At 44.0% G+C, this 27,983-nt stretch overlaps 1 pseudogene; it reads right to left on the bottom strand.

Annotated features, from left to right (window-relative positions):
- Nucleotides 1-21,432: 21,432 nt before the first annotated feature.
- LOC127191115 (39S ribosomal protein L24, mitochondrial-like) overlaps nucleotides 21,433-27,983 on the bottom strand; it is a 52,267-nt pseudogene continuing 45,716 nt past the window's right edge.

Below are 27,983 nucleotides of genomic sequence, written 5' to 3'. Positions count from 1 at the left end.
GGCCTTTCCAATGGTCTTTGCCCAAACTGTTGTTATCTCAGAGATATTAAAAGGACGATCAATATGATCTCTGATAAGCCATTCAGGTAGTAGCTGATTGTGGACAGAGACCTAAGGGCAAAAAGACGAAGGACAGTGATAATCATATAGTAAGTGGAATGGAGTAAGGATGATGGTAGATTTTTCTTTTTTTCTTTTTTGGTAGATTTTCAAAGACTCTGTTCATCTTGGTTGGTAGTGGATGTCTGGCTCTCTGTGTTGCCTGAGATCTTGTAGTTACTTTCTGGCTTGGTAGGAAGAATTCTGTGATCAATTGCTGATATCTCTCTTGAGCTGTGAGTTGCCTGTGGTGGTTGGCATTTAGATATTTCTTTGACTTTTGTGGTCACTGATGTATGGGGCTCTGCAAAGTTCAGGTCACTGGGGGATGGCTGGGTTGGTCAGCGTAACTTTGAATAATGAGATTCCAGCTGGGTCATAGAAGATAAGTAAGATTTGAACCTAAGCAAATGAAACAAACAAAACAAAACAAAACAAAACGGTAGACATTGTGGAGTTAAAAAGACCAAGACAGGTTTGTTGTTCATTGATCACTCTGCCTCTCAGACTATAACCTTCATAAAGGCAGGGCTCAATTTTTAAATCTGCTCATGGACAATGTAATATGTAAATATGCATCGAGGGGGCATATGGCCAGCAGAGTTAAGATGACAGCAGAGTTAAGAAGTCATTTTAAAAGAGGACAAGTATTGATAGAACCAAGAGTGGCTTAGGGAAATATTCTGAGACTTAAGTTAGCTTTACCTCATAGGCACTCTAAATATTACTTTTTAAAGTATGTGTGCATGTGTGAGATTGCATGAGTTTATGTATACCATCTGGGTGCCGAGGACCAAACTCACTCCTCTGCAAAGAGCAAGACATGCTCTTAACTGCTAGCCACCTCTCCAGCAACTCCAAAGAGTGAAACATTTAGGAGGAAAACTTCAGGTTTGATGTCAGTGGCAGCTGAACGGTCAGTCTTACAGCTGAAGTAGGAGAGGGATTTGGAATCACTTTATGTGCTTGTCTTCATCACAGAACTCCGTGCCTTTGTCCTTCTCCAGTAAGACCCACGGTTGGAAGGAGTTGTGGTAAACTTTTGTAGATGCTCAGTGAGGCTGATATTCCGGGTACCTCAGGGCAACCATGTCTCAGATAAGCAGGCGGTTGTCTGGTGGTCTACAGACCTCAGACATGCATTCGTCAACAGAGAAACCTAGGGCTTGAATCCATTTGCTGCCCTCACTGACAAAGATGCTGCTGTCTACTTTGGGAAGAAGGTTCAGCTTGCACTTCAGGGCAACTTGATACAAGAGCTACACTGGCAGGCTTCGAGGTGGACATCACTGCCTTAGTTCAAGTTGCTATTGCAGTGATGAAACACCATGACAGAAAGCAAGGTGGCGAGGAAAGGATTTATTTGGCTTATATTTCCATGTTGTTGCACATCACTGAAGGAAGTCAGGACAGGAGCTCAAGCAGGGCTGGGGCTTGGAGGCAGGAGCTGATGCAGAGGCCATGGAGGAGTGCTGCTTACTGGCTTGCTCCTCATGCCTTGCTCAGCCTGTCTTCATATAGAACCCTGGACCAGCAGTCCAGGGATAGCACACACCACAGTAGACTGGGCCCTTCTCTATCAATCTCTAATTAAGAAAGTGACCTCCAGGTTTGCTTATAGCTGAGTCTTCTGGAAACATTTTCTTAATTGAGATCCCCTCATCTCAAATGACTTTAGGTTGTGTCATGTTGACATAAACTATCCAGGACTACTACTAAACGGACAGAGAGGATAAAATGCTTGTTTATATTAACTTGACATCTGGAGTAGAAAAAGTCCTGGTATTGTCACTTAACTTATAGGATAGGAAAGTTGATTAGCACAATGGCACAATTATTTTAGTTATTTTTGTGGTTCTTCTTACTATTCTTCTTTGACTGAGATTTCTCTAAGTTATTAGCATACTACAATATGTCATGCTTATTTGGAAGAAGTTGTTTTGAGTCTCAAGGAGTGAGAATCACTTTGATTGTTAACAGCAGAAGTATCTCGTGGCTGCAGCTATGCAGACCAGCAATCCTTCCGTATTGCCAGTGGAGCTGTGCTTATTTGTGTATTGGTTTGTAACTTGTATTTACATGATCAAAATGAATATATTGTTCCGTTTTGTCGCTGAAATGACTCCCAAATCTTGCACTGGGGGTACTAAAGTGAGTGAATCCTGGTCCTAATGCGCTGTGTTTGGAGATGACACCTTTTAGAGGGTGATGGATCCTGATGGCTCTGATCCCATCAGTAGATTAGTCCACTAATAAATAATCAAATGGGCCATTGAGAGGTGGGTAGAAACACGGGGAGATGGGAGCTAGATGGAGGAAGTAGGGAATTGGAAGTATGCCTTTGAGGGTATATTTTATCATGGTCTCTTCTTTTTGCCTTTCTTGGCTTCTTGTTCCTGTGAGATGGACAGCTTTGTTCCACCGAGCACTTCCCACCTTGATGTTTTGCCATATTGCAAGTCCAGAAAATGAGGCCCAATAGCCATGGACTGAGCCCTCTGACACTGTGAGCCAGATAAACTTTCCTCCTCCAAGTTGATTTTCTCAGATATGTTGTCCTAGTGTCAGAAAACTGACCGGCACAAACTACATAAGCTTAGGTTTTGTAGGTTTGGGTTAGTTGATACAGGAGATGATGAATGTCCAATTTGCTAGCAGATTGCATGATGTGCTTTGAGTGTTGTTCATGATCTGAAGCTACTTGCACAGGCTGTTGAGATCATACAATCTACCCATTTATGATGTATGTATGCTTTCTAACATGCGTACTGTACTTTAACAAAAAGTCGAAAGGGATTCATTGCTTAACTCACTATATTTTTTTATGCTCAAGACTGGAATTCGTGAAGGACACAGGAGAGTTGAAGTTGACATAATTGAGGGGAGGCCAATTATTTTCAGGGTTGAGGGTGGTTAGAAATGTAGAGAGCTCATTTTGAGTCATGTTACCCTGAAAAAATGATTTCAAGGCATTAGCACACTATTAATCATAATCACCTGTGTGCCTGAGATACAACACAGAATCATGGGGAAAGAGGAAAGATTAAGAGTATTTTTCATTTTACTTGCTGATGCATTTCTCCATCTGTCTTGTCAATGTAGATCAAGGTCAGTATACAAAAGAAAATTGCACACATCTGAAAAAGTCTCAGCACACCACACAGATACATGATCTTGATGCCCTGAAAATAAAAAATATCGAGTGCCCTTGCCTACAGGTGTCTGTTGGACGTGGATTAATACACCAAAGTTTCACAGCAAAAGGTAGGAAAGATGAGGTAGGAGGAGCAGCAAAGGTTACGTTACAGATAAGGACAAAAGGAAGTGATCAGCCTGTCTCAGGCTGTAGTGTTGAGATAAAAACTCACTCATGATGTATGTTTGGGAATGTATACTGCACCATGGATGTGCAGGCCAGGCCAGGGAGTAACATCTCCTACAACCTTTATACCAGTTTGGGGGATAGAACTCATGTCATTAGGCTTGCAAGTGGCAAGTGCCTCTACCCACATCCATCTTGCTAGTCAATAGAGTTTGGACTATACTGCATTAAGTACTTAATGTGTTTTAAATATTTATTTATTTTTATGTGTGTAAGTGTTTTGCCTACCTGTATGTAGTGCCTGTATGCCTGGTGCTCATGGAATCCAGAAAGGGGCACTGAATCTCCTGGAACTGGAGTTACTGCTGTTTGAGTACCAGAACCAAACTCAAGTTTTCTGCAAGAACAGCATGTGATCTTAACTGCTGAGACATCTATCTCTGTATTTATTTTTTTTTTAAGTAGAAAAGATGTGAATAAGAGTTTAGTGACATAACACACCTGTGCCTATATTGAGTTGCCACTGTTTACAAAGCAGAATGCCAGGTGCCTTGGGCTGATTTGTGATCTCTTCTCTGTGTTAATTTTCTCAGAAATTGGGGTGGGATAGGTTTTGCTAACTGTAAGAAGACCTGCAATAGCTCTTGCATTAGGCTTTCTCTTGAGATACTGGGAAATGATTCTGTTTGAAGCTTTGATGACCCTAAGCACGGAAGTTCATGTGCGGTGATGGGGAAGTCCCCGCAGCATCACAGATACCATAGCCAGACAAGGGCTGTGAGTCACTTAGGGCTAACTCAGGTGATATGAAGAGGCAATGAGTTCTGACAACAGGTACTACCAAGGCTGAATTCTTGCTCTCTGTCAGAAGGTAGCTTCTTTTACTCTCTTGTTTGGAAAGAATGCATGGCACAGCCTTTGCCTTCATGGCAGTGAGACTCTGAGGTGTCCTGGGAGAAGAACCCTAGAGACTCCACATGAATATTCTGCAAAGAGCTTAAATTATTTTATAAAGATAGTTGTAGGTTAAGAACAGGAAGAATGATCTCTTTTGGCAGAGAGTCCCACAACTCTGAAATACATAATCAGCTTTTCTTTATGATTATGGCACGATGCACATGTATATTAAACATCATGTTAGATTTGTGCCAAGCTCCTACTTAGGCTGGGTTTAATTGGTTGAAGGATGCTTACTCTTACTCCAGAGGTAACCATAGTGATGACTTTCAGCTACAGCTCCATTATCTTATTCCCTTCTTTCTAGAATTCAGAAGGTGAGATGAAGGAAGATGATTTACCTATGTTTCTATGGAGTTGGTAAGATCCTGGCAACAGCACCATCTTCAGTATAGAACTGTCTCCGTAGATTCAAGGACAGCCTTTCCATAGAGGTGGCTTCCTAAGCGACTTTTCGGAGGTAGATCATGCTGTCATTGCCATGGGAGTTGTCCTTTTTTTTTCCTTCATCACTAAAATGATCAGGATGTCTTAAGACCACCGTGTCCATGGTATATCACTATGTTGTACCTATTGACTGGGAAGGCAGCTTACCATGCAATCAAGAAGGCTGAATTCAATCTCAGAACCGATCTAAGAAAGCCACGCATGGGAGTGATCTTGTAATCCCAGCACAGAGGAGAAGGAGACGGGAGGAGCTTTAAAGCTTTCTGGCTAGACAGCTTAGTCTACTCAGTGAGCACCAGGCTAAGCAGAAAACCCGTCTCCATAAGAACTGTGGTTCGTGAGAGGTATGCGCACACACCACACGCATATACATACCTGCACACATATGAACAATATAAGTCAGAAGACACTGAAGATAGGAAACCCAGAGCAGGCTCCTTCACATGTAACAAGAGCAGGTTTAAATAACACCATAATTTTCTTGATGACATTTTGTGCTTACAAATTTGAGCAAAGATACACTTTTAAAAGTGTGGTTCTCCATAGCTAACAGAATCAACTAAGCAGCGCTCATAGTGGTCACAGAGCTGAAGCAGCAATCGCAAAGCCTGCCTGGGTCTGCACTAGACCCCCCACATATACACTGTGGTTGTTTAGCTTGGGTTTTTGTTGGATTCCTACAGTGGGAGTGGGGCTGCATCTAACTCTTTTGCCTGCTCTTGGGACCCTTGTCCTCCTACTGGGTTGCCTCATCCAGCCTTGATATGAGGGCTTGTGTGGAGGGAGGGGAAGCTACAGTTGGGATGTGTTGTATGACAGAAGAATACATTTTTAAAAAAGTGTGGCTCTCTTCTGATTACACAAATCACACAGATTGCTGTGATGATATGTCATGTATTTGCCTCTAAAGGAAGAAAAAATGTGAAAACTGGGTTCATCTATCTTCCTTATGCCCGACCATATAATCTGACTTTAAACTGGACTTGTGAGTATATGGGATGTTTAATTCTTCTAAAGTGTGCTTATTTCAGGCTCAAGGAGAGTAGGGCTGGCTTCTCGAAAGGAATGGGTGTGAGGAAGCTATGCCATTGCAAACTTTTTAAATGTTCACACAAATCTTGAAAACATGCAATGAATCCAGGATTCAGAATCAGGAAGACCATTAATTGGTTTAGTGGGGACAGAGCAACAGAACTTGCTCAGTGGGAGCTGTTTAGCCAGTTTTCTTTGGATGCTCTCTTGGTGTGGTGCACATAGCACTCAATAGAGTGAGTGTAATCTATGGAGCCAGCTAGCCCCAGCCTCTAAGTCCTAGCCTGGATCATCTCTGGGTACTAATAAACTCAGGTCCAGGTCAGGGGCTTGGTGGACAAAGCATTCAGGGCTTCCTGGCCACAGGGAGACTCTGAGGCTCATTTATAGTGGAACTTGAGACCATTACAAAGGCGTATATTTTCAGTGTATCCTTCTGCTATTCTATGAAGAAGAGAACCTAAGGATTAAATGATGGAAGCAGTGGCTCCAGTTAGACTATTAAAAAACCTAGGTAAGAAATAGTTGTGGGCTGGGCACGGGTGGTGCATGCCTTTAATCCCAGCACTCAGGAGGCAGAGGTAGGCAGATCTCTGAGGCCAGCCTGGTATACACAGTGAGTTCCAGAACAGTCATGGCTACACAGAGAAACCTTATTTCAAAAAGAAGAAGAAGAAGAAGAAGAAGAAGAAGAAGAAGAAGAAGAGGAAGAAGAAGAAGAAGAAGAAGAAGGAGAAGGAGAAGGAGAAGGAGAAGGAGAAGGAGAAGGAGAGAAAGAAAGAAAGAAAGAAAGAAAGAAAGAAAGAGAGAGAGATCATGGATGGAGTGGCTAGAAGTGGACAATCTCATAAATGAGAGAATTCTGGACCATTTTTGTCTGTAGTTTAATATATTCATTGAATTATGATTTATAGACCACAAGATTCATCTACATTAAATGTAAAATACTGTGCTCAGCAAGTTCATAAGGTCTGCAGTAGGCACTGCAATTCAGTTTAGAACATCTTCATCATACCCAAAGTCCCTTCATTCCCCTATGCACTTAATTCCTTTCCCAGCTGACAAGCACTGATCTCCAGATTTGACTTTCCTGGCCATTGTCTATAGATGACTCTATTGAGTCTCTCTTTTTCACTTAGCATTACATCTTCAGGGCTCATCCAAGCGGTAGCTTTTGCATGGATATACTAAATTTGCTTAGCTGTTCACCAAATGCATCAGCGTTTGGGTTCTGATGATCTTTTCATGATCATCACGAGAGTTCTCAAAACTTGAATATCTTACCTTTAAAATTTCTTGCTGAGGCTTGGCATTTGCTCTACTCCAAATCCACTATAAGATTCATCAATACTTTGGTATGTTTTTAGTGATAGTCTCTCTCAGGACATGGGAAGCATGTGCACATTTCACACACACACACACACACACACACACACACACACACACACACACACACACACACACACACACACACACACACACACACACACACACACAACAAACACCACACCACTACACAAAAAGGGAACATTCAGAATACTCACAAAGAAATTTAAAAATTACCATACGCCCGCCCCCCCCCACCGCCTGCCCCCGCCCCCCCGGGAATCTCTTTCTGTGACTTTGAACTTCCTTTCCTCTACAATATCACACAGAAGAGGGACAGAAAGCCACGGATCTTCCTTTCTGATGCTGCATTCTCTGGCACATCAGGCAGAGTCAAGTGTTTAGTTTTAATGCTGCTCCAATAGATTGAGGCTAGCTCTTGATCCTGCGATGAATGCAACACTTGGGAGATCTCAAGATGTCCACAGCTCTCCAGGAATCCTTTGCAGCATCATGAAAGGCCAGTGTGTGTCTTGCCACAGTCTCCCCTCTGCAGAAACCCAGCTGTTCAGTGGCCAGTTGAAGTAATGAGCAGCTTTGCTCCATGAACTGTGCTCTGGCCAGAGGGCTGCTTTCTCCTGCAAGCTGCCTTCAGGACCAACCTCCCTAGCTCCAAAGCACTGAGTAAAGACAGCCTGTTAGCAAGTTCTGCATGTGTCTCTGTGCAGTGTCACTTTAGGGATACTGTAAGTTTGATGGCACTGTCCCAAATCATTGGATTAACATGTGTTTGGGGGAGCACATGAGAATGCTACCTCCACAAAGTACATTTGCGGGATATTCTACCTCTGTTACATAAGACCAGATGATAGCATTTGACCCAAGCACAAACCCACAAGCCAGCAAAAGCACTCACTATTACTATTCTGCCCACTACTACTACCAACCACCCACCTCCACCATCATCATCAGCATCATAATAATAATAATAATAATAATAATAAAATATATAATAATAATATCATAAGAACCTTTACATAGAATGAGTAGATCTTAGGAATCTTTCATTTGATTGGACTGAGGTAAATTATTCAGTCTGTTCTGTAAGGCAAAGGGTGCAGTCAATAGACAAGTGACAGTCTACAGAATGGGAAAGATCTTCACCAACCCTACATCCAACAGAGGGCTAATATCCAAAATAGGCAAAAGAAACCAGACACCAACAAACCAAATAACCCAAGTAAAAAGTGAGGCACAGAGCTAAACAGAGAATTCTCAACAAAGGAATCTTAAGTGGCCGAGAAACACTTAAAGAAATGCTCAGTCTTTAGTTATCAGGGAAATGTAAGTCAAAACAACCTTGACATTCCATCTTACACAAATCAGGATGGCTATGATCAAAAAATTTCAGTGACAACATATGCTCGTGAGGTTGTGAAGAAAGGGGAGCATGCCTTCATTGCTGGTGGGAGTGCAAACTTATACAACCACTGTGGAAACCAAGTTGGTGGTTTCTCAGAAAATTGGGAATAGTTCTACCTCAAGACCCAGCTATATAACTCCTAGGCATATGATGCTCTGTCATACAAGGAGTCTTGCCCAACTATGTTCATAGCAGCTTTACTCATAACAGTTAGAAACTGGAAACAATCCAGATGTCCCTCAACTAAAAAATGGATAAAAAAATGTGGTACATTTACACAATGAAATACTGATTGGCTATTGAAAACAATGACATCATGAAATTTACAGGCAAATGCGAGAGTGGGCCTGATGGGAGAATGGACATCTGAGGTGTGGGGCATCTCTGGGATTTGCCAGAGATCTGGGATTGGAGAGGCCCCAGGAAGTCTATGGAGGTCATAGACTTCCCCCATAGGGGGATGTGGAGTCTGAAATCACCACCTCCTGTATCCAGGCAGGACTTTCAGTGGAGCAATAAGGACACCAACCCACCCACAAAACCTTTGACCCAAAATATGTCCTTCCCACAAGATGTGCAAGGGACAAAGATGGAGCAAAGACTGAGGCAATGGCCAACAAAGACTGACCCTACTTGAGACCCATCCCATGGGAGAGAACCAGTCCCTGAAGCTATGCCTGCAGAACAGGAGACTAGCATAACTCCTCTGACAGGCTTCACCCAGAATCTGAGGGAAACAGATGCAGAGATCCACACACAAACATTAGACAGAGCTTCAGGAGTCCTATGGAAGAGCTGGAGAAAAGATTGGGGGATCCAGAGGGGTCAAGGACTCCACAATAAAACCTACAGAGTCATCCAACCTGAGGGCTATGGGGGCTTACAGAGACTGAGCCACCAACCAAAGAGCATACATAAACTGGTCCTAGGCCTCCTGCACATATGTAGCACATCTGTAACTTGGCCTTCATGTGGATCCCTCAACAATTGGAGCTGGGAGCCTCTCTGACTCAGGTGCTTCCTTTTGGATCCCATTTCCCTAACTGGGCTGCCTTGTTTGGCCTCAGTGGGAGAGGATATCCCTAGTGACTTAATGTGCCAGGGTGGATTGGTACCCATGGGGGACCTCTGAGGAGAAGGAGAGGGTAGAATGGGATGGAGGGGTGTTGGGGAGAGGACTGGGAGGAGAAGAGGGGAGCTGATATTAGGATGTAAAGTGAATAAATAAGTACATTTAAAATAAAATACTTATTCAGTCTGATAAAAATCATCGATTTCTTACACTATTGGTTCTTATTGATTATATGCCTCAGTAGCTCTGTGTACCCCAAAATACTATAGTATTTAAACGTGTGTGTGCACGCGTATGTGCATGTGTGTGTGTGCATGTGTGTGTGTGTGCATGTGTGTGTGTGTGCGTGTGTGTGCATGTGTGTGCGTGTGTATGTGTGTACAGGTCCGAGGTTGACACTTGGTGCCTTTCTTGTCACCTTATTTCTGAGTCGGTGCCCCCACTGAACTTGAGCTCATCGGTTCTGAGAGCCTGGCTGGCTGCCGGAAGCCCTTGTGGCCTCCTTATCTCTGCCTCTGGCACATGCTGATGCCTTAGACTTCCATGTGGGTCCTGAAGATGTCAACTCAGGCCCTATGCTCGTGCAGCAAGCGCTTTTATCCATGGAGCCATCTTTCTGGCCCAAGAATGTATGTTTTAAAACACATGATGGTTACAGATCTCTTTCTTTTCTTAAGACACAAAAGTCAAAAGTATTGCTATCATAGTAAACCCAGAGATCACACAAAAGTAAAAACAAAAACAAAAAGCAAAAAAATAAAAACCAAAACCAAAATTAACCTAAAATCCTACCATCGATAGCTATCAGAGTTACTACTATTTCTGTATTGCTATCTGACTATGCCTTTAGAATTTCTTAAAAATAGAGTTCACATCCTACTTTTATAGTATAATAGCTAACTAGTAAATGCCCAAACCCAGGTAGTTCTGAACGTTATACACTACCATTGCTCTCTGGCAACGACCAAGCTGATAACCGTGATGGTAACTAGACCAATGGGTGAGCAATGAATTAACAGGATAAAAGGCTACTTCATGTCTCAGGCAGGATGGAGCAGGAGGCTAAGCTTCATCAAGGCACTCGGAAGGATATGCAATTTATAACTTGTTTCGTTTTAGAATTTTTTCCATTTAGTATTTATAAATCATGGTATGCTCAAGATTATTGAATCTGCAGGAAGAAAAAAAAAGAGACCACTGTATTTTTAAACTTATAACTACATATTCCTTAAAGTCTTACTACTATTTTGATTGAAGAATTGCAAAGACAAAAAGTAACAGAGAAGCCACAGTCGCTCACCTTCTCTTTGAAGGAGCCCTGAAAATCCTCAGAGAATGACTGCTGCCTAGCGTACAGCCTGACCTACAGCTGTGAAAAAAATTAAAACAATAAAACACAACTTGTGAGTTGATGTTTTCCCCTTTTCATCTTTCCTCAATGTAATGGGAGGCCATTGCTGTCAGTTCTTGTGAGTAAGTGGCTAGTTTTTATGATTGGTACGTTCTCTCTGACCCTGGGTTATTGGGAACGGGAACAAATCATAAATGCCTCTCAATAATTCTGATTTTACCAAGATTTCTATCTCTATCCAGAGATGTCTACAAAGTGATTCGTGGCTAACCTGACTGGGTTGTCTGGTTCCTATTTTGAGAGAATTGAGAACAAAGGGATTTATGGTGACACTGTCCACCTATTTTCCAGGCTGATGGTCACAGTATGGTTTTGAGAGCAGGAAGTCTGACTGCTCTTCACCCCACTGGCAGGTCTTTGCATTCCATGTGGCAGGATAGCTCCATGCAAGAATTTAGCTAGCCAGCTAACCGGCTTTATTTGGGCAAGAGATTTAGGCACAGAAATCTGGTGTAATAAGAAAACATTAATGGGAATTTTCCTCAAAAAACATATGCACTTTGAAAATTATATACTAACGCCAATAGGTTTATTAACAGCGCATCCTGCACACGGGTTTCTCGAATGCCTGTGGTCCCACTGGCCCTGGACATTTTGCTATTCTAACAACTCCTCTGTGCTCAGGTGGGAACAGAAATGTCAAACTAAGCACCACAGGTGCAATTATTCATTTGGTTCAGCAGGAGCTGAGACAAACGGTGCACTGACAGTCTGACAGGTAAAGCTGGCTGCCCTTCTGAGATTTACCGCCCAGTTCAGCAGCTCAAATTGGATTCGGTCAAAATTGTACCAAGTTCACTTTGGTAATAATAGAAAAATGTTCAGACTGGAGTTCTCTTCCTGTGCCTCGAAACTTTCTTTTTGTTTTCCCTTTCCTGCCAACCCTCAGGCGTCTCACAAGCCAGACTCTTGTGAGTCACATGCACACAAAGGCCTGGAGACAGTGCTACTCCTGTTTTCCTCTCAAGCCTGCAGAACATACTGTTTGTGAGTTTGCCATTGTTTTACACACACACACACACACACACACACACACACACAAACACACACACACACACACACACAAAGATGCATCTTAGTTTCCCCAGAAAAGTATGTGAGCAACACCGCCTCTATTTTACAATTATCTACATAATTTAGAAATTAATCTTATCTCCTTACATTCAGGTTAGCATTGACTTGTTCCTAAATAATAGTGTTGCATTTTAAAAGCAAATTCACTTATGCTTTCTCAAGGAGGTGAAGAAGCAACTGCAGCTCATAGGAAGTGAAGATGAGCATGTGAAAACTTGTCATGTACATTCTCTCTCTTTCTTTCTCTCTCCTCTCTCTTCTCTCTCTCTCGCTTCTCCTCTCTCTCTCTTTCTCTCTCTCTCTCTGTCCTCTCTCTTCTCGTCTCTCTCTCTCTCTCTCTCTCTCTCTCTCTCTCTCTCTCTCTCCTCTCCTCTCTCTCTCTCTCTCTCTCTCTCTCTCTCTCTCTCACACACACACACACACACTCACACACTCACAATTTACCCATAGCATTGTAAGTTCAAAGGCAATTCTTTGCATCTTCCACATATTTCTAGCAGCATGGAGTCCAGTGGCTCATCTGATGGATGGTACTTCTGCTGTACACTGACCTAACTCTAAAATCAATGAATATATGAAAAGAAAATTAAAAACTAAACATAAATTCCTACCAAACATCTTTCCTGAAGATATGATCATAAAACAGTTCTGTGAAGGTGACTTATGGGGATTGCAAAGAGTGGATTCCCCTGTCATTGCTTCCTTAGCTACCTAGGGCAAGTTCAACTTGTTTCACTAGAAGTTCATGGCATTTCTACAAATGTATGCGGCATAGGCCTGAAGATGAAGAGAACAGTGGGACCTGCTATGAGGTTCCATTTGAAGGCCTTAGAATTTCACATCAGATGCACATGCTCTTTAGACAGACAGGAGCAAGGAAACCATCATTTTCCCAAATACTGCCTTACAAGGACATTCTTGAGAAGATACCCCAGCTGGATGAAGACAATATCACACCATGGTCATGTTAGTTGGGCTGGAAGTGTCAATCACTCAAGCCCTAAGTTCAACCACAGAAACAAAAACAAACCAGTGGCTGTTCTTGGGTCATCAGAGAGCAGCAAGGTACAGATGTCTATTAAAATCCAATGGCACAGTGCTGTTTGCACAGGTCTTGCATAAGATACATGAATGCACATGCGGCTGTCTAACAAAGACCTTCTGAGAAGGAAGGCATTATTCATAATTATGGTTTGCCAAAGGGGGATATGATCCTGCATGTGGGCCACTGTAGTCTTTTAGGACCACCAGGGGGATTAGAAAGCATTTACAGGCTAAAATCAAACAATGTCTTTCCTGAACAGAGACATTAAACAGTAGCTTGGTCTGTAGGTTCTTTTCTGTCTTCAGTGAGTAAAACAGTCTCTCCAGACTCATCCACAGACTCATCTTCCCCTCTAGAATTCACCTTTTGTAAATTTCCTGAGCTGCGGCTTTGTCAGCTGTAATGTCTACTTGCTCTTCACTAGGTGGGAGAGTACTTTGGGAAAATGGTTAAAATTTCTGTGATGGGGAAACAGAATCAGTTGAGTGTGTTTCTTTCCAGGAGGCTTTGGATTTGTGAATGAATCCGGGTATTGAGTTTATACTTAAGTGACTGTCTGTAAGCCATTTTACTAACGTTACATTTATGCTTTCTGTATACTAATACTTACATACTCATTGTAGATAATTAGAAAAACACAAGAACAGTACTAAAGAAAATGAGATTGTCTGGAAACTCATTGCTTAGTAAAAAAGTGTATTGCTGAAGAAGTTGCCCAAGATACCTGTTATAGTTTCTCAAGTATATCTTAGGTAGTTAAGATTATGCTTAGTATGTATTTATCTTCCACATATCTAATATTTTAATTTTAAATACTCAATTATGGCACTTTGTGTTTGTTAATGAATGTATGTATATACATATATATATACATATATATTAAACACACAGATATCATTGATTTGGTCTATGTGACAGTCCTGTGAAATAGGCACATTTACCAATCCATTTTACATATGAAGAAACTGGGATAAGAAAGAGTGCGCAGGGTCTTGTTTAAGGTCTCCTTACATGCAAACACAGATATTGCATTTGAACCAGATCTGAGTAATACAGTAGAAGCCCCAGGTGCTTAAGCTTCAGGCACTGTTAGCTGACTTTGGTTACAAAATCAGACTCTACTGCATTTCCTTTTTTTTTTTTTTTTAAGTCATGAACTCATAAAAAGAAAAGGGGCTTATGCAATGGTTGTATTGGCCTTCCATATTATCCTCTTAAATGTACATAATAATAAACTGCCCCCTAACAGTACAGCCATAGATCTGCACATCTCTCAGCCCTCATCAGAGAAGCTTCTTTTTATTCAGTACATGTTGGTTATACAGAGACCCACGACTGGCCAACTTACAAGGAATAAATACACAGGCTATGGAATATTTGTCTGTAAAACTGACAGCTATAGCACAAGGGGTGTGTGTGGAAAGATTATAAGAGCCAGGGGTAATGGACATATGTAGTGAAACAGTCGTCGCAGGGCATGACGGTGCTGCTGAGTTCAAGAGCTCATATCACTGTGACTGCACGCAGAAGACAGCCCAACTCCCACCATGGATTGGAGGGAGCTCTGGAAGTCCCACCTTAGCCCTAGTGAGGAGCTATTGGCTAAGTGGTAGCTGGAGTAGGAGAAGCCAGTTTCTTCAGGGATGTAGCCCCTGAGAGATAACACATGTTCCAGTAAATCTCCATGCATACAAGTGCACATACAAGCAGCACTAAGGACTCAGTGGGTTTAAGAACAGAGCGGGTGGAGTTGAGAAGGAATAGTGGTTGAGGGATAGAGGAGGGGTTGGAGGGGAGGGATGGGGGGGGTGGATTTGATCAGAAAGCACGTATGGAATCCTCAGACAATAAACAAAGAACGGAGCAATGGATAATGAAGAGCTTAAATTAAGAGACACAAATATTGCAAGCGCTGCCTCTACAGGTGAGCACAGCTGGCCTCTGGACCTCGGAGGAGCTTCTGGTCCACCCCTGCCTCCCGCAGCTGTGTTCGTCCTGTACTGACACTCATTCATATGGGTAGATCTCCCGATAGGAACAACGGCCTGCTGTCCTTCTGCCTCGTGAACCCCGCAAAGCATCACTTTCTGATTATACTCAAATGGGCACATGCTGTGGAAATCTGAGAGATGATGGTTCAGGAGAAAGCTGAGAAGAATAGGGGAAAAACTGAAAGCATGTAGATAATAGGCAAACGTGATTCTCTGAACTGCCCCCTCTCCCACCATAGGTGACGTAGGCTAGAGCACCTGTTGCTACAGGGTTTAGTTGGCCGATGTCCCCATCTGCATATGCCTTAACAACACATTCCTTTTTATTTACACCGGGAAACCCAAGCAAGCTCTTGAGGAATCTGTTTTGTGGCTTCTGGCCCCTTAAGCATGCGTGCTGCCTGCAGAGCCACGTGGGGGCAGCACCGGCTCACTGCCACTGCAGCTGGGGCCCACCACTGCAGTGCTCGCTGGTTTGTCTCCCAACCAGGCCTCTCCATCTTCTCATAGCTCCAAATCCCAGGGTTGTCAATGCATATCTCCATCTACCAGTGGTAAACCAAAGTGAGCTTCGTCCCCCAGATGAAGATGTCTTTACATTGTATTTAATTCACTGCTGAGCACTGAGCGGCACTGCCGTATTATGGGGAATAGTTTCTTTGGATTCTGGGTAATTTTCACTCTGTTGTAGAAAGACTGCACTATGGTCTAGGTTGGAGGCAAGTACCCTGCGGCCTGCCATCCTCTCATCTCCATTTCTCTCCCATCCTCTTATAATCTCTCTCCATGAAAGCCAACTCGTGGGGAAGGAGGATGCCAGTTAGCCGCAACCCGACACTTCTGACAGATGTATTTATTGACTGAATCATTACGTGCAGAAACTGTCTTCCTACTGAGTGCTTGAGTGAAAGTTTTGAGCACCACTCCTCCCCGACCTGGTTTCCTCAGAGCAGACCTCTAAAATTGCCGTATAACAAAGGATGATCATTTTAAGTTGTGATGTGTACTGTTAGCATGTTGATGCCAAAAGTTGCATTGATTATCCTTCAGCAATCTTGACTTTTCCCTTGGATTGCTATATTATGCACTGCATAGTACCTTACCCATCTACCTAGACGTCATGGTGTGTGTGTGTGTGTGTGTGTGTGTGTGTGTGTGTGTGTGTGTGCACATGTGGATGCATACTCCTCAGTCTGCATTGCTAACCATACTAGAGTGGATCATTTCTCAATCCTTACATATGTGTAAGTGTGTATCTGAGAATCAAAACCACTTGACCTTCCATAAACGTGAGAAAGACAATAGGCCTGACATATTGTAACCATTGAATGAATGAAAAGCTTTTTTTTTTTCTTTCCAGAAGGGATCTATCACCAAGGGATAGGTTTATCTGTAAATGACCTGAGTCCAGAGGAAGTAGTGACCCAAACTTATAGTTTATTTTCCTCTTATCTCCTTAGCAGTGTAAATCCGGGATCATCCAGGCCATGGCTGGTGTGAAACCCTTGGAACCCAGGGTTTTCATTTTCTTTCCCCGAGGACATTTTTTCAGAAGTTGCATATGCATTCTCAAAGTGTGGTCCTCTTGGTAGACTCAGCCTCACAGAAGGTTGGGGAAGGCAGTCTTTGTTCCAAGTGATCATTTTTCAACTAAAAATGAGAAAAGTTAAATAAAGAACAGATAGAAAGGAAAAAATAGAAGTTCCTATTCTAGAATCATGGAAGTACAAGATGTGATATCTGTTCTTAAATTACTCATGATTTCTTTTTTTTTCCTGAAGTGCCCGTGTCCCCGTTTACATAGTAAACACAGTGGTGTGGATGATGGGCTATTTTCCCCTTTCCTTTAATTATAGCCTACTTTCCCTTTGACATAGATTATAGTTTCAAGATGCTTAAAATTCATCTTGGACTTCAAATGGCTGTACGTCCTCACACACTGCTTTCTTTTCCAGCCATGCGCCTCTGTGTGGGAATCATTCGTCTGAGAATAAACACTCCAGGCAGCTGGTGAGTTGTGAGCCTGGGAGTTTGCTTTACCATTTTTCTATGACAAAAGAAGAATGAAAATGCATCAACGTCTCAGGAAGTGAAGAAAGAAACCTAGAGATGAGGAACAGAAGACAGGCGGGCTCCGTGATAAACGTGTCCGTTATAATAACCCGACTTCCATCTCACAAATCACAGAAGCTAATGTGTCAGCCTGGGGTCAGGTGGGGTGGGGGATTTAATGGAAAGACACACACCAGTGGATCTAATAGACTCAGAATTTCAGCCTCAAGTACACAACTAGCAAACAATTACTGTAATATAATTTCCCATGTTACTGTCCAAATGAATAAAGTGCAGTGCAGGCACCATGTACAAAGAACAGATTTAGATCCCAGGAGTCTTGAGTCCTTTCTCGGCAGCCACAGTTACTGGCAAAGGTGTTTCTGCCGCTCAATTAGTTGGGTCAAACTTTCCTATCAAATTCCACACCCATCTTTACCTCCAGCTTTTTCACCTCTTACCTGAGCTACACAGACAGGCTATGTGCCTTCCTCAGAATAATTTTGTGAATAAAGTACCCAGAATATAGTTGATTCTCAATTTGCATGCATCTATTGATTGATAACTTTCATCTCCTTGCCCGATTACATGTGTTAGTGTGCCTTTAAAAATCTGTGTACCATTCGTCACCATACAAAGCAAACTCAGAAAGTAATAGTATTGGTGAAGGAGTGGAGAAAGTGGAAAGCTCTCATTGCTGGTGGGAATGAAAAATGGTTTAACTCCCATGGGAAATAGTCTGGCACTTTCACAAAGAGCTAAACATAGAATTACCATATAATCCAGGAAGTGCACCTGAAAAAAGGATTGAAAGCAAATTTCTAACCAATGCTCATATGCCCATGCTCACCATAGTATATTTGTTTTTTAAAAAATCCCGAAGTAAAGCACAGTTCAGCAACCAAGACTGGAAAAGCAATGAAAACATTAGGCCAAGCAAAGTAATTCAGACAGAATGTATCCTACCTTGTTAGTCCGAGTCTACGGAATAGCTAGAACAAGAAAGCTCCTGGAGACAGAAAGTAGGTTAGAAGTACCAGGGGTTATATAGAGGAGCAAGTAGGTAGTTTAATTACAGTGAGTTGGTAGATTTTGCTTGGGGTGATTGTGAAAAAGTTAAGGGAGAAGACATTTGAATAATATGCATTGTGTGTATGAATATATGTATGAATAATGTAATTAATGATACTGCTTTGTACTTTAACAGTAGTTATACACTTGTTATAGCCACAAAATTATTTATCTTGATATTTAAAAATATTTATTTATGCTTATATGCCTGTTATGAGTTATGTGTACAGGTGTGCGAGCCCGTGAGCCCACCTGTGGAGGCCATAAGAAGGCACTGGGTGGCCCTCTCTATCACGCTTTGCCTATCTTTGAAATAAGGTTTCTTAGGAACTAGGGATTCTGGTTTTCTCAGCTAGAGTAGAAGCCAATCAGGAGCCAGGAATCCTCCTTTCTCTACTCCTACTCCCCTCAAAGCACGGGTATGAGATGTCAGGCTTGTTACATAGGCACTGGGATTCAAACTTTGGCCCTTATGCTTCTGCAGCTAGCCCAAGTACTCTTACCTACTGAGCCATCCCTCCAGCCCTCCATTGGTCTTCCCCACATCAGTGGGATTCCACTGAGTCATTTACGATGATCCATGCACGGTTACGCTATCTCATTTAATCCTGATAGCCTCTTGAACTGGATAGAGTACTTACCCTTCCTTCCATACATCCCATCCAAACCCTAAACTGAAGAGACAACCTACAAATCCTTTACATGCCTTGTTCAACTTTTGAATACTGATCTTTTCTGGGACTCAAGGCCCTGAAAATCTACCAAGATCAACTGATGTCTGCAGGTGTCCCCGCTGTAGCCATATAGCTTCTGGTTATGAATGGCCACCACCCCACCTTTATTGGGTATTTGAAGATCTGACTGAACATTGCTTGGAGTGTGTGAATACAGTGCACAGAGGCATAGGAACAGATTTAATACCAAAACACAGAGTTTCTTATTCAAGAAGATAAAGATGTAGAAAAAAGAAAATGCTCAAAAACAATTAAGGATTTACCTACAGTAGATCTATGACTCCCAAAACAGGGACAAAACCCAAGATGTCCAGGAAAACAAGGACCAAAAGTAACCTTAGAAATTGTTGGTGATGGTCTCTGGCATTACAACTTATTGGAAGTCAATCTTACTTCATTTAATTCTCACAGTAAGTGGAGAAGAGGCGATGGAAAACATTTCCTGCATTTTATTGTTCATTTGAGAAGGTTAAGAGCTTGACTAAGGTCCCCAGACAGAAGGCCCAGCCTGGAAATAGCACTCAGGTGTCTAACTGTAGGCCAGGGCTTGTTCCGTGATGGTGAATCTGGCGCTGACCACACCTAGTAAATGCCACACAGAGGATGATGGTTGCTATTCTAAGTCCCAGGTGGGGGTAGCGGCAGCCAGGGACATGTGTGGGGATGCCATCCGGGATTTGGAGTTCTTTTTTATGCTTGTGCCACTCCAACTGGCATAAACAAGGCATAGCTGCAGATTAAATGTCCTGAACCTTAGTAGCCCATTAGAGGTCTTGACACCTACTTCTAGAATCTTGCCCTGTTTACGGTCCCCTTCAAGTTGTGCTGATCGAGTTTCTAATACGCCCACGGAGCTTTGTCTTCTGTCTTACAGTAATTCCTCAGAGAGAAAATACTCTCATATATTTTGGGAAAAGAAAATCTTTTCAATCCAGAGCTCAAGTTTCCAAGGAGAAGATAAAAATCCCTTTAACATCCTCTGCCTGTCTTGGGTGACTGACTTGTTCCAGTCTGCCCATGACATTACAGGCTGAAGGTCCTATGTCCTTTTCTTAATCCAGGGTAAACTGGGCAGCCCTGATTTTCTGTACCAGGTCCAAGTTCTCCCTATGTGACCCTGCTGGAGTAGAGAGCCTGATAATAGCAAATAGTAGTCCTCATTCTAACAGATGGATATATTGTTGTAATTTTTAAATTAATAGATGGTTTATTTATGTATGGTGTGTGTGTGCGTGTGTGTGTGTGTGTGTGTGTGTGTGTGAAAGAGAGAGAGAGAGAGAGAGAGAGAGAGAGAGAGAGAGAGAGAGAGAGAGAAGAGAGGGCATAGATTTATTAATTTTATTTCATGTATGAGAGCTTTAGCTGCATGTATACCTGCATGCCAGAAGAGGGCGCATGCTCATGTGCGTGTGCTGCGTGTGTGTCACAGCACAGATGTAGAATCAGAGAACAACTTGTGGGAGTCAAGTCTCTCCATGTGGTCCCGGGAATAGACCTCAGGTGCCAGGCTTTGTGGCAAGTGTGTTTACTGCTGAGCAATCTTGGGCGGGGGGGGGGGGGGGGGGGGGGGGGGGGGGGGCGGGGGGGGGGGGGGGGGGGGGGGGGGGGGGGGGGGGGGAAGGGGGGTGGAAAACAGCATTTTTATGGCATCCTGCCTAGGCATGATAGTATTGATTGAGTGGGTCTCTTTATTCTCCTTGGAGGGCTTGGATCACACATCTGTGGTTTGCTCTGTAGCGTAAGAATGGAGGCGAAAGGCAGAGGATCTTCGGGCCTGGGCCTCTTGGGGTGAGAGTTCAAGTCTCCTAGGTGTGGGAGAAAGCAGCTGAGACTGGCTGAGGAAATGCATAGTGCCACTTATTTTTGTCAGCATGAAACCGGGACTGGCCTATTGCCCCAGGGAAAACTCTCCATGTTTCCACTGAACATTCTAGAAAAGCCAGGAGAGAAGGGTAGAGAAAATACCTACAAGGTCAATCAGTAAGTGAAGGGAGGTAATTAAAAGGATCCAGCACAAACCAGTTTGTCCTCCATTTCTCTCGGCAAACTGGGTTTGATGCCCTTGGCTGGCTTGAACCCAGCGGGTTAGAGGAAGTGGCATTATCAGAGGTCAAAGAACACGCCGCCATGCCAACTATGTTGCTTTAAGAAGAGTTCGCTGTCCCTGGTGAGATGTTTTCTATCCTGTCACGGGGTATTTCCTGCTACAGGATATGACCATTTGACAGTTCCTGGGGGCGTGTGTGTGTGTGGGGGGGGGTTGCTGTGAGGGGTGGTGTGGTGAGCAATCCAGTAGCAGTTCAGCTTTTACTGTCTCTTGGGAAGTTTGCATTCCGATCCTCCAAGAAGGTGAGCTCACTGCTGTGAGTGCCAGGCTTATGTAAACGGCGTGCTGTGGCGCAGAGGCTGCGCAGAGCTGCGGGGGTGGCGGCACAGCGCCCAGCTCCCGGAGCAAAGAGCTGCAGGCGCTGCTGCAGTGCTGCAGTGCTCTGGGGGAGCCTGTGGCAGGTGCCCACCAAGACAGCGATGGAGCCCAGAGAGCCCTAATCCCGCAATGCTCAGGTGGGGGATGAGGAGGGCTGCCTTGTTGGGGGGGGGGATGGTTCTGCTTGTGACAACGGGTGGGGTGTACAGTGTGGGAGAACGCGGAGAACTGAGTACATTCTGCAGGAAGGACTGGGCTAGGTCCTTCAGGGTGAGCTGCTGCCCTCTAAGGAAGGGCCTAGAGCATGACAAGAAATTGCTGAAGGCCCCGATAATAGAGCTCCAGCTGAACAGGTCCCTGAGAGCCTTGAGGGAAAGGCAAAGCTGTGTGTTTGTGTTTTTCTGTAAATCCTCACTCTTTCCCTGTAGCTGCTTTTCTGTTTTAGAGAAACAAGGTGTAGCTGATTTTGCCAATCTGATGGAGTTTTCAGCAGTACATGTCTTCGTTATCCAAATCAATATAGCTGCTCTCTCTTTAATAAGGCAGAAAAAGCCTTTAAAAAAAAAATCACAGCCTTGGCTACAGCAATTTGTATGGCCTGGCTTGCTTGGCAAGGTCTTGGCTTCACCACCCACTGCCTCTTCTGTGAAATGACCTTTTAACTTTTTCTGGCACTTTCTTTTAAGAAAATAGAACTGACGTTGCTATAGCAAATAACTATTGGTGCAATATAACAACTGCCAATAGTAAGTGGAAATTTTGTACTAAAACACAAGTTTTAACAAGATAAGATCATGACTCACATACAAATGTAATATGGCTACATGAAAGAGATTTTACATAACCCATTAAATAATTAGAGAGTGAGTAGGATGCCAAATGGGTTCCAAGAAGAATTATGAAGAACACACACACACACACACACACACACACACACACACACACACACACACACACTACTCTATAGTGGTATAAAATACAATATTAGAGAATGCATTTTTATTTTCACAAAATGAAATCAAATCTGTACCAGGCAAAATAGGCATGTTATAGACAAAAGCCCTTTACTCTGACCTTTTTGTTGTTGTTGTTGTTGTTGTTGTGAGACAAGGTTTCCCTGAGCCCTGACTGTTCTGGAACTCACTTTGCAGATAAAGCTGGCTTCAGACTCACAGAGATTTGTCTATCTCTGCTGAGTGCCTGTATTAAAGGTGTACTACTATGCCTGGATTGTTTTTCTTCCCCCCTTTTTTTTTTTTTTTTTTTTAAAGACAGGGTTTCTCTGTAGCCCTGGCTGTCCTGGACCTTAGGCTGGCCTTCACCTGCCTCTGTTTCCTGACTGCCAGGATTAAAGGCATGTCCCGACACTGCCTGTTTGTAAAAATCAATAGGTAAATCAAAGCAGTCAAGGTGCACAGCCTATAGAAATCTGTCCCAGAAAATCTTCTTGGCCAGGGCCCATTCTGTCACTGAAAAGGTCTTCATAGTTAAGATGAGCCAGAAGACAAAATGGCTTTGGCCTTGGAGATAGGGAGATTGTTACAAGTGAAAATCCTGCTGCTTGTGTGCCTGAGGGGAATCTGCACTTGTGAAATCACCAAATGAAGCTTTGAGGGTATGTAGGAGCAAGACCACTATCCTTAGGGTGGGAGGCACTGTAGAAATCCCTGAAGTGATGGCTAGTGCTAGAAATTGGGCTTTGCTGACTGGCTGCTGACTGTAAGCATTGCAGCCTCCAGAGAGATTATGCCATATGTACTGGGGACACCAAGGGCTTCTAGACCCCAGCTAGATGAATCAGTGCTGTGCTAGAGGGTCACAAAATAACATAGCATTTTCTTCTGAGCATCCCTGAGCCATATTTATGCCAACATAACTAACATGTCCAATTCCCAGCATGAAGACCCTGAGCTGTAGGAATACCAACATACTGTCTCCACCCCCACCTGAGTATTTATCTTAACATCTCCAGTCTCTGTAGTGGGATGGCAGACAATCAGACAATCGTTGTGACTTTGCATACCGCTTTGACAATAATTACGACTACAAGGGATGCTGAGAATTAGACCAATTAAGCCCCTTGGGAAAGTTTTCTCCTAGCTTTAAAAACCAAGCCACAGACACAGTGAGTGTCAGCTACAGACTGATAGGCATGGTGCCATTCTAGAAACCAGTCGGCCAAATTCTTGCTTATTCTTCCTTGTTTTGAGATAAGACCAGCTAGCTTCTCAGAGTCACCACTGGGAGACTGAGGTAAGGAGGAGGAGGGGAGGAGAAGGGAGGGGCAGATTGGCTCCTGGGTTGCACGGTGGGGGGGTTGGGGGTGGGGGGGGTGGGGGGTGCGCGGAGGGAACAGGGAGAAGTCATGGAAGACTCAGTGAGATAAATCAGACATGATTTATGCACGGACAGGCAAGACGGTCTCTTTTCCTTGCTTGGGTCACATAATTAAGTCTAATTAATGGGAACTGATCATGGAGGGAGTTCACAGCCTATTTTCGGTTATCATTATCCACAGGCAGCAATCAAAATGCAGATGAGGTATCTCTGTCTCACCCCAGGAGAGAAACAGGCTTCTCACTAATGAAGGGGAAATGACAAATGGATGCTTACCCTGCCTTCCCTTTCCTCGGTGGCTTCTTGGGGTAGCAAAACAGGCATAGAGAGCTGAAAGACATGTCATGTTTGGAAACGGGTGCCACTCAGTATCGAAGCCTTCTTCCAAGAGTCCGAATGCGGCCCTAACGCTGTCTTCTCTTGCTGTTGGGGGAGTGGCAAGGGGCCAAGGACTCTTTCTCTCTCTCTCTCTCCCCTTTGGTTCTAACCTGGGCAGAGATGAAGAGCATTGGAGGTTGGTGTGATGTATTTTGATGGTAATTACTGCTTGCAGGTTTGTGCCCACCTGTGCCTTGCCTAAGAGCCTAACCTGTGTGACCAATAAAAAGGCCATCACACCTGGGCAGGGCAAATGGGATAGGCATGGCTAAGGTTCCAGGGCTGGGAGAGAGAGAGAGAGAGAGAGAGAGAGAGAGAGAGAGAGAGAGAGAGAGAGAGAGAGAGAGAGAGAGAGAGAGAGAGAGAGAGAGAGAGAGAGACGAGACAGAGACAGAGACAGAGAGACAAAGAGAAGAGAACCTTGGGAGGAGAAGAGACTGAAGGTGAGACCAGGGGGAGGGAGAAGAAGGCTGCACCATGGGTTAGTGAAGGAGAGCACATGGCCCATGTGGGTGGAGACTTGACCCAGATGATGATGATTAGCAAGTATCTGGGATCATGGATGGGATTGGGGCAGGTATCCTATGCCTGCTCCACTATGGGAAATAGTTTAGGGGATTAATATCTGCCCTGCCCCAGGTTAACTAAGGCTATTTTAAAACGTAACAGGTGTCTGTGTCTTTATTGACTGCTAGAGGGATAGTGCCGTAATAATAATTATAGGCCTAATAATAAACATGATTAGGACACACTGATAAATTAACCACAACAGAAGAGCTAAGTAACATTCCCAGGGTATGTCTGGCCGCAGAGGATCTTTAACCAGAAAGGGTGCTTGGGGGCATAGAGTTTGGCAGCCTTAGCGATCCACTCTCATTCTGCCCTTCAGCCCCAATCATCAGAGCCTCCTTGTCTAACTACACCAGAAAGATCTGGGGCAGTGTGAGGAGGATCAGAAATAACCCACCAGGAGATCTGAAGTTGCCTCAGTGAGGATGGTTCTGACTTGTAGCCCAGTGGAGAAGACCAGCTTGCTGGAGGCAGGCAAGGGCAGGCTCAGTTGTCTGCTTGTTTGTTTTATAAACAGAACAATGGCTCCCAACACACGGTCTGAGCAAATCATCCCTGGATGAAACTGAAGCAACCCCTTTCCCAGCAGGGTGGATGAAGTAGCCTGCAGCTGTAGCAGCTGTGGGGTCACAACTCAGTCTCCACGCAGTCTGTCCCAGGAGAGTTTCCCTCATCCCTCCATGCCAACACTGCTATGTTTAGCTCTTCCAGCATGTGCACTGTCTATATTTAGTGCCTAAAAGTCAGAGTGCAGCGTACAAGTCAGTAAGCCATCAGTCATCCCTCCACTCACTCCATTCACACACGTAGGAAAACCCTTCCAAGGGACTGCCTTGCTCTCCACTGTGGGGTGGGTTTGGTGGAAGATAATGGAAGTCCCTGCCATGTAGTGCATGCCTGAGAGTATCACCCTGACATGAGCCAAGAGCCAGGGCATGGGTGTGGCTCCAGAGAGCAAAGGGAGGGTGGAGCGTAGGTGGAAAAGCTCGGAAGTGGACTGCAGGTTCTATTGCATTCATTTGGTCCCTGTTGAAATTGCAGAAAACTGGTCATTACTCATTAAGCCTTCTATTTAGATGTCACCTTTCAGTGGGAGATTTCCGTGAGACGTCTTTAATAAATAAGGAGACCTTCCACCCCCACCATGTAGGCCGTTTGTCTTACATGACCTTGTCATACTTCCGTGTGCGAACAAATGACGTGGGACATAACTAAAATTTAGGCTCCCTCCCGCTTGATCCTGTCTTTCTAATGAGCTATTAGGAGATTCCCATGCCACAGGCCAAGCCTGTGGTTCAGATGTAATCACCTGGCTACTATGGGATGTCTTCCCATCTCACATCATAAGGCAGCGGTTCTCAACCTGGGGTCATATATATGTCTCAGATATCTTGTATATCAGATATTTAAATTACCATTCATAACAGTAGCAAAATTACAGTTAGGAAGTAGCAACAGAACTAATCTTATGGTTGTGTGTGTGTGTGTGTGGGGGGGGGGAATCAGTCACCACAACATGAGGAATTAAATTAGAAAGATTGAGACCCACTAAAGAGGAAGCCAGAGGGGTGTTTTGAGAAGAATTAATGCATGGTCCCTGGGTGGCTGTCACTGGTGACTGCATTTCTAGGTGCAGAGCGGTCTTCATTTACTTGTCCCTCCACTATTGCTGTCACAGCTGTAGGCCAGTGTGACCGTGTGTATGAAGGGAAACCATCCAGGCACAAGGCAAGAAGACTTGGGTTCCTAGGTGTCGGTCCAGGTCCAGGAAAAGTGCTCACATTTTCCCACCTAGAGACCTCCTTTTCCTCAGAACAAACACTGCTGCAGAGACTCCCTGCCTGGAGGTGAGGTGGAGAGGCCCATGTTTTCCTACATCTCTGTAATGGCTCAAGAGAAAGCTGGGCAAGTCTATGAAAGAGTCAATATTATAGCACACCGGCAATTGAGTGAGACAAAAAACCACTCCCATTGAGAGATGCCCCGAGGAAGGTGGCTGACTTTGACTTTTCAGACCTCCAGAGGCCTGGGCCTCCTTTGGCTTGGCTATAGTGGGAACATGAAAGTTAACAGATCAAGATTTCTTCCCCTTTGCTGTTCCAAGCACCAACTCACAACCTCATATAACTCCAGTTCTAAGGGGTCTGGTGGCTTCTTTTGCCCTCAGATCTTTTGGGACCTTTAGGTAACTCCTCACCACACAAAATAAATCTTGGGGCTGGAGAGATGGCTCAGTAGTTAAGTGTATTTGCTCCTCTTTCAAAGGACCTGGGTTGGATTCCGAGCATCCAAGTAAATGTTGTAGTCTCAAGGTGATTATTTCTGAAAATGTGTGTACTTATGTTTACTTCCTTTCGAATAGAAATTTAAATAGATTGTCACGCTGCATCGTTCAAACATAGACCACACAGCTCAGCACAAGCATGAAGAGGCACATCTGTTCTGTCTCACTAGAGCAGGAGAAGCAGCATATCCAGTGTGCTTCCCTTTTGGAGGTCGATGTGCGATGCAACTGATGGCCGCAGCCTTTCCCTCTAATTCTTTACACCTCACTTTTCTCTTCTACAAAAAAAAAAAAAAAAAAAAAAAAAAAAGCACTTTAACTGTTGCTCGTTTTAAACCACAAACTGTGGCATTAAGAGGAAGTCTGTGCCTGCTATTGACTCAACAAAAAGCCCCCTCCCCCCAAAGTACGTATCAAACTCTGAATTCTTCTTTGAAGAATCAGGGAAGGAGGGATGAACCCAGTAAAGAAAATAGCAACTACTCCTGCATTCACTGGGCCAAGCAGCACGCAGATACATTTCAGAGAAGGCAGAGATGAGATACAGTACAGCAGCAGTGTGAGGGCAAGCCAGACATGGCGATGCCAGGCGGACTTTTTCTTGTAGGTCGCTCTTTGTTGGGAGTTTGAGCTCTGCCCCAAGGGCTGCAGAACCTGACAAATGATTGAAATTAGAGCAGTGGGAACAAGGTCCTCACAGGAGGGATGAGGATTACAGGAGAAGCTGACCCCTGGGAGAGACAGTAGTGCGGGGAAGTGCTCCGAGAGCCTGAGAGGCTAGGGTGTGAGCAGGAGAAATAATGGAAAAATAATCCACAGGTCCTGGCATTGTAACTGCTCCACTAGACATAAAAGTTGAGAGAGAGAGAGAGAGAGAGAGAGAGAGAGAGAGAGAGAGAGAGAGAGAGAGAGAGAGAGAGAGAGAGAGAGGGG

The sequence above is a fragment of the Acomys russatus genome, chromosome 6 (genome assembly GCF_903995435.1).
Source record: "Acomys russatus chromosome 6, mAcoRus1.1, whole genome shotgun sequence".
Lineage (NCBI taxonomy): Eukaryota > Metazoa > Chordata > Mammalia > Rodentia > Muridae > Acomys > Acomys russatus.
Note: the sequence above shows the minus strand (reverse complement) of the source record. Positions and strands in the feature narration are given on the sequence as shown.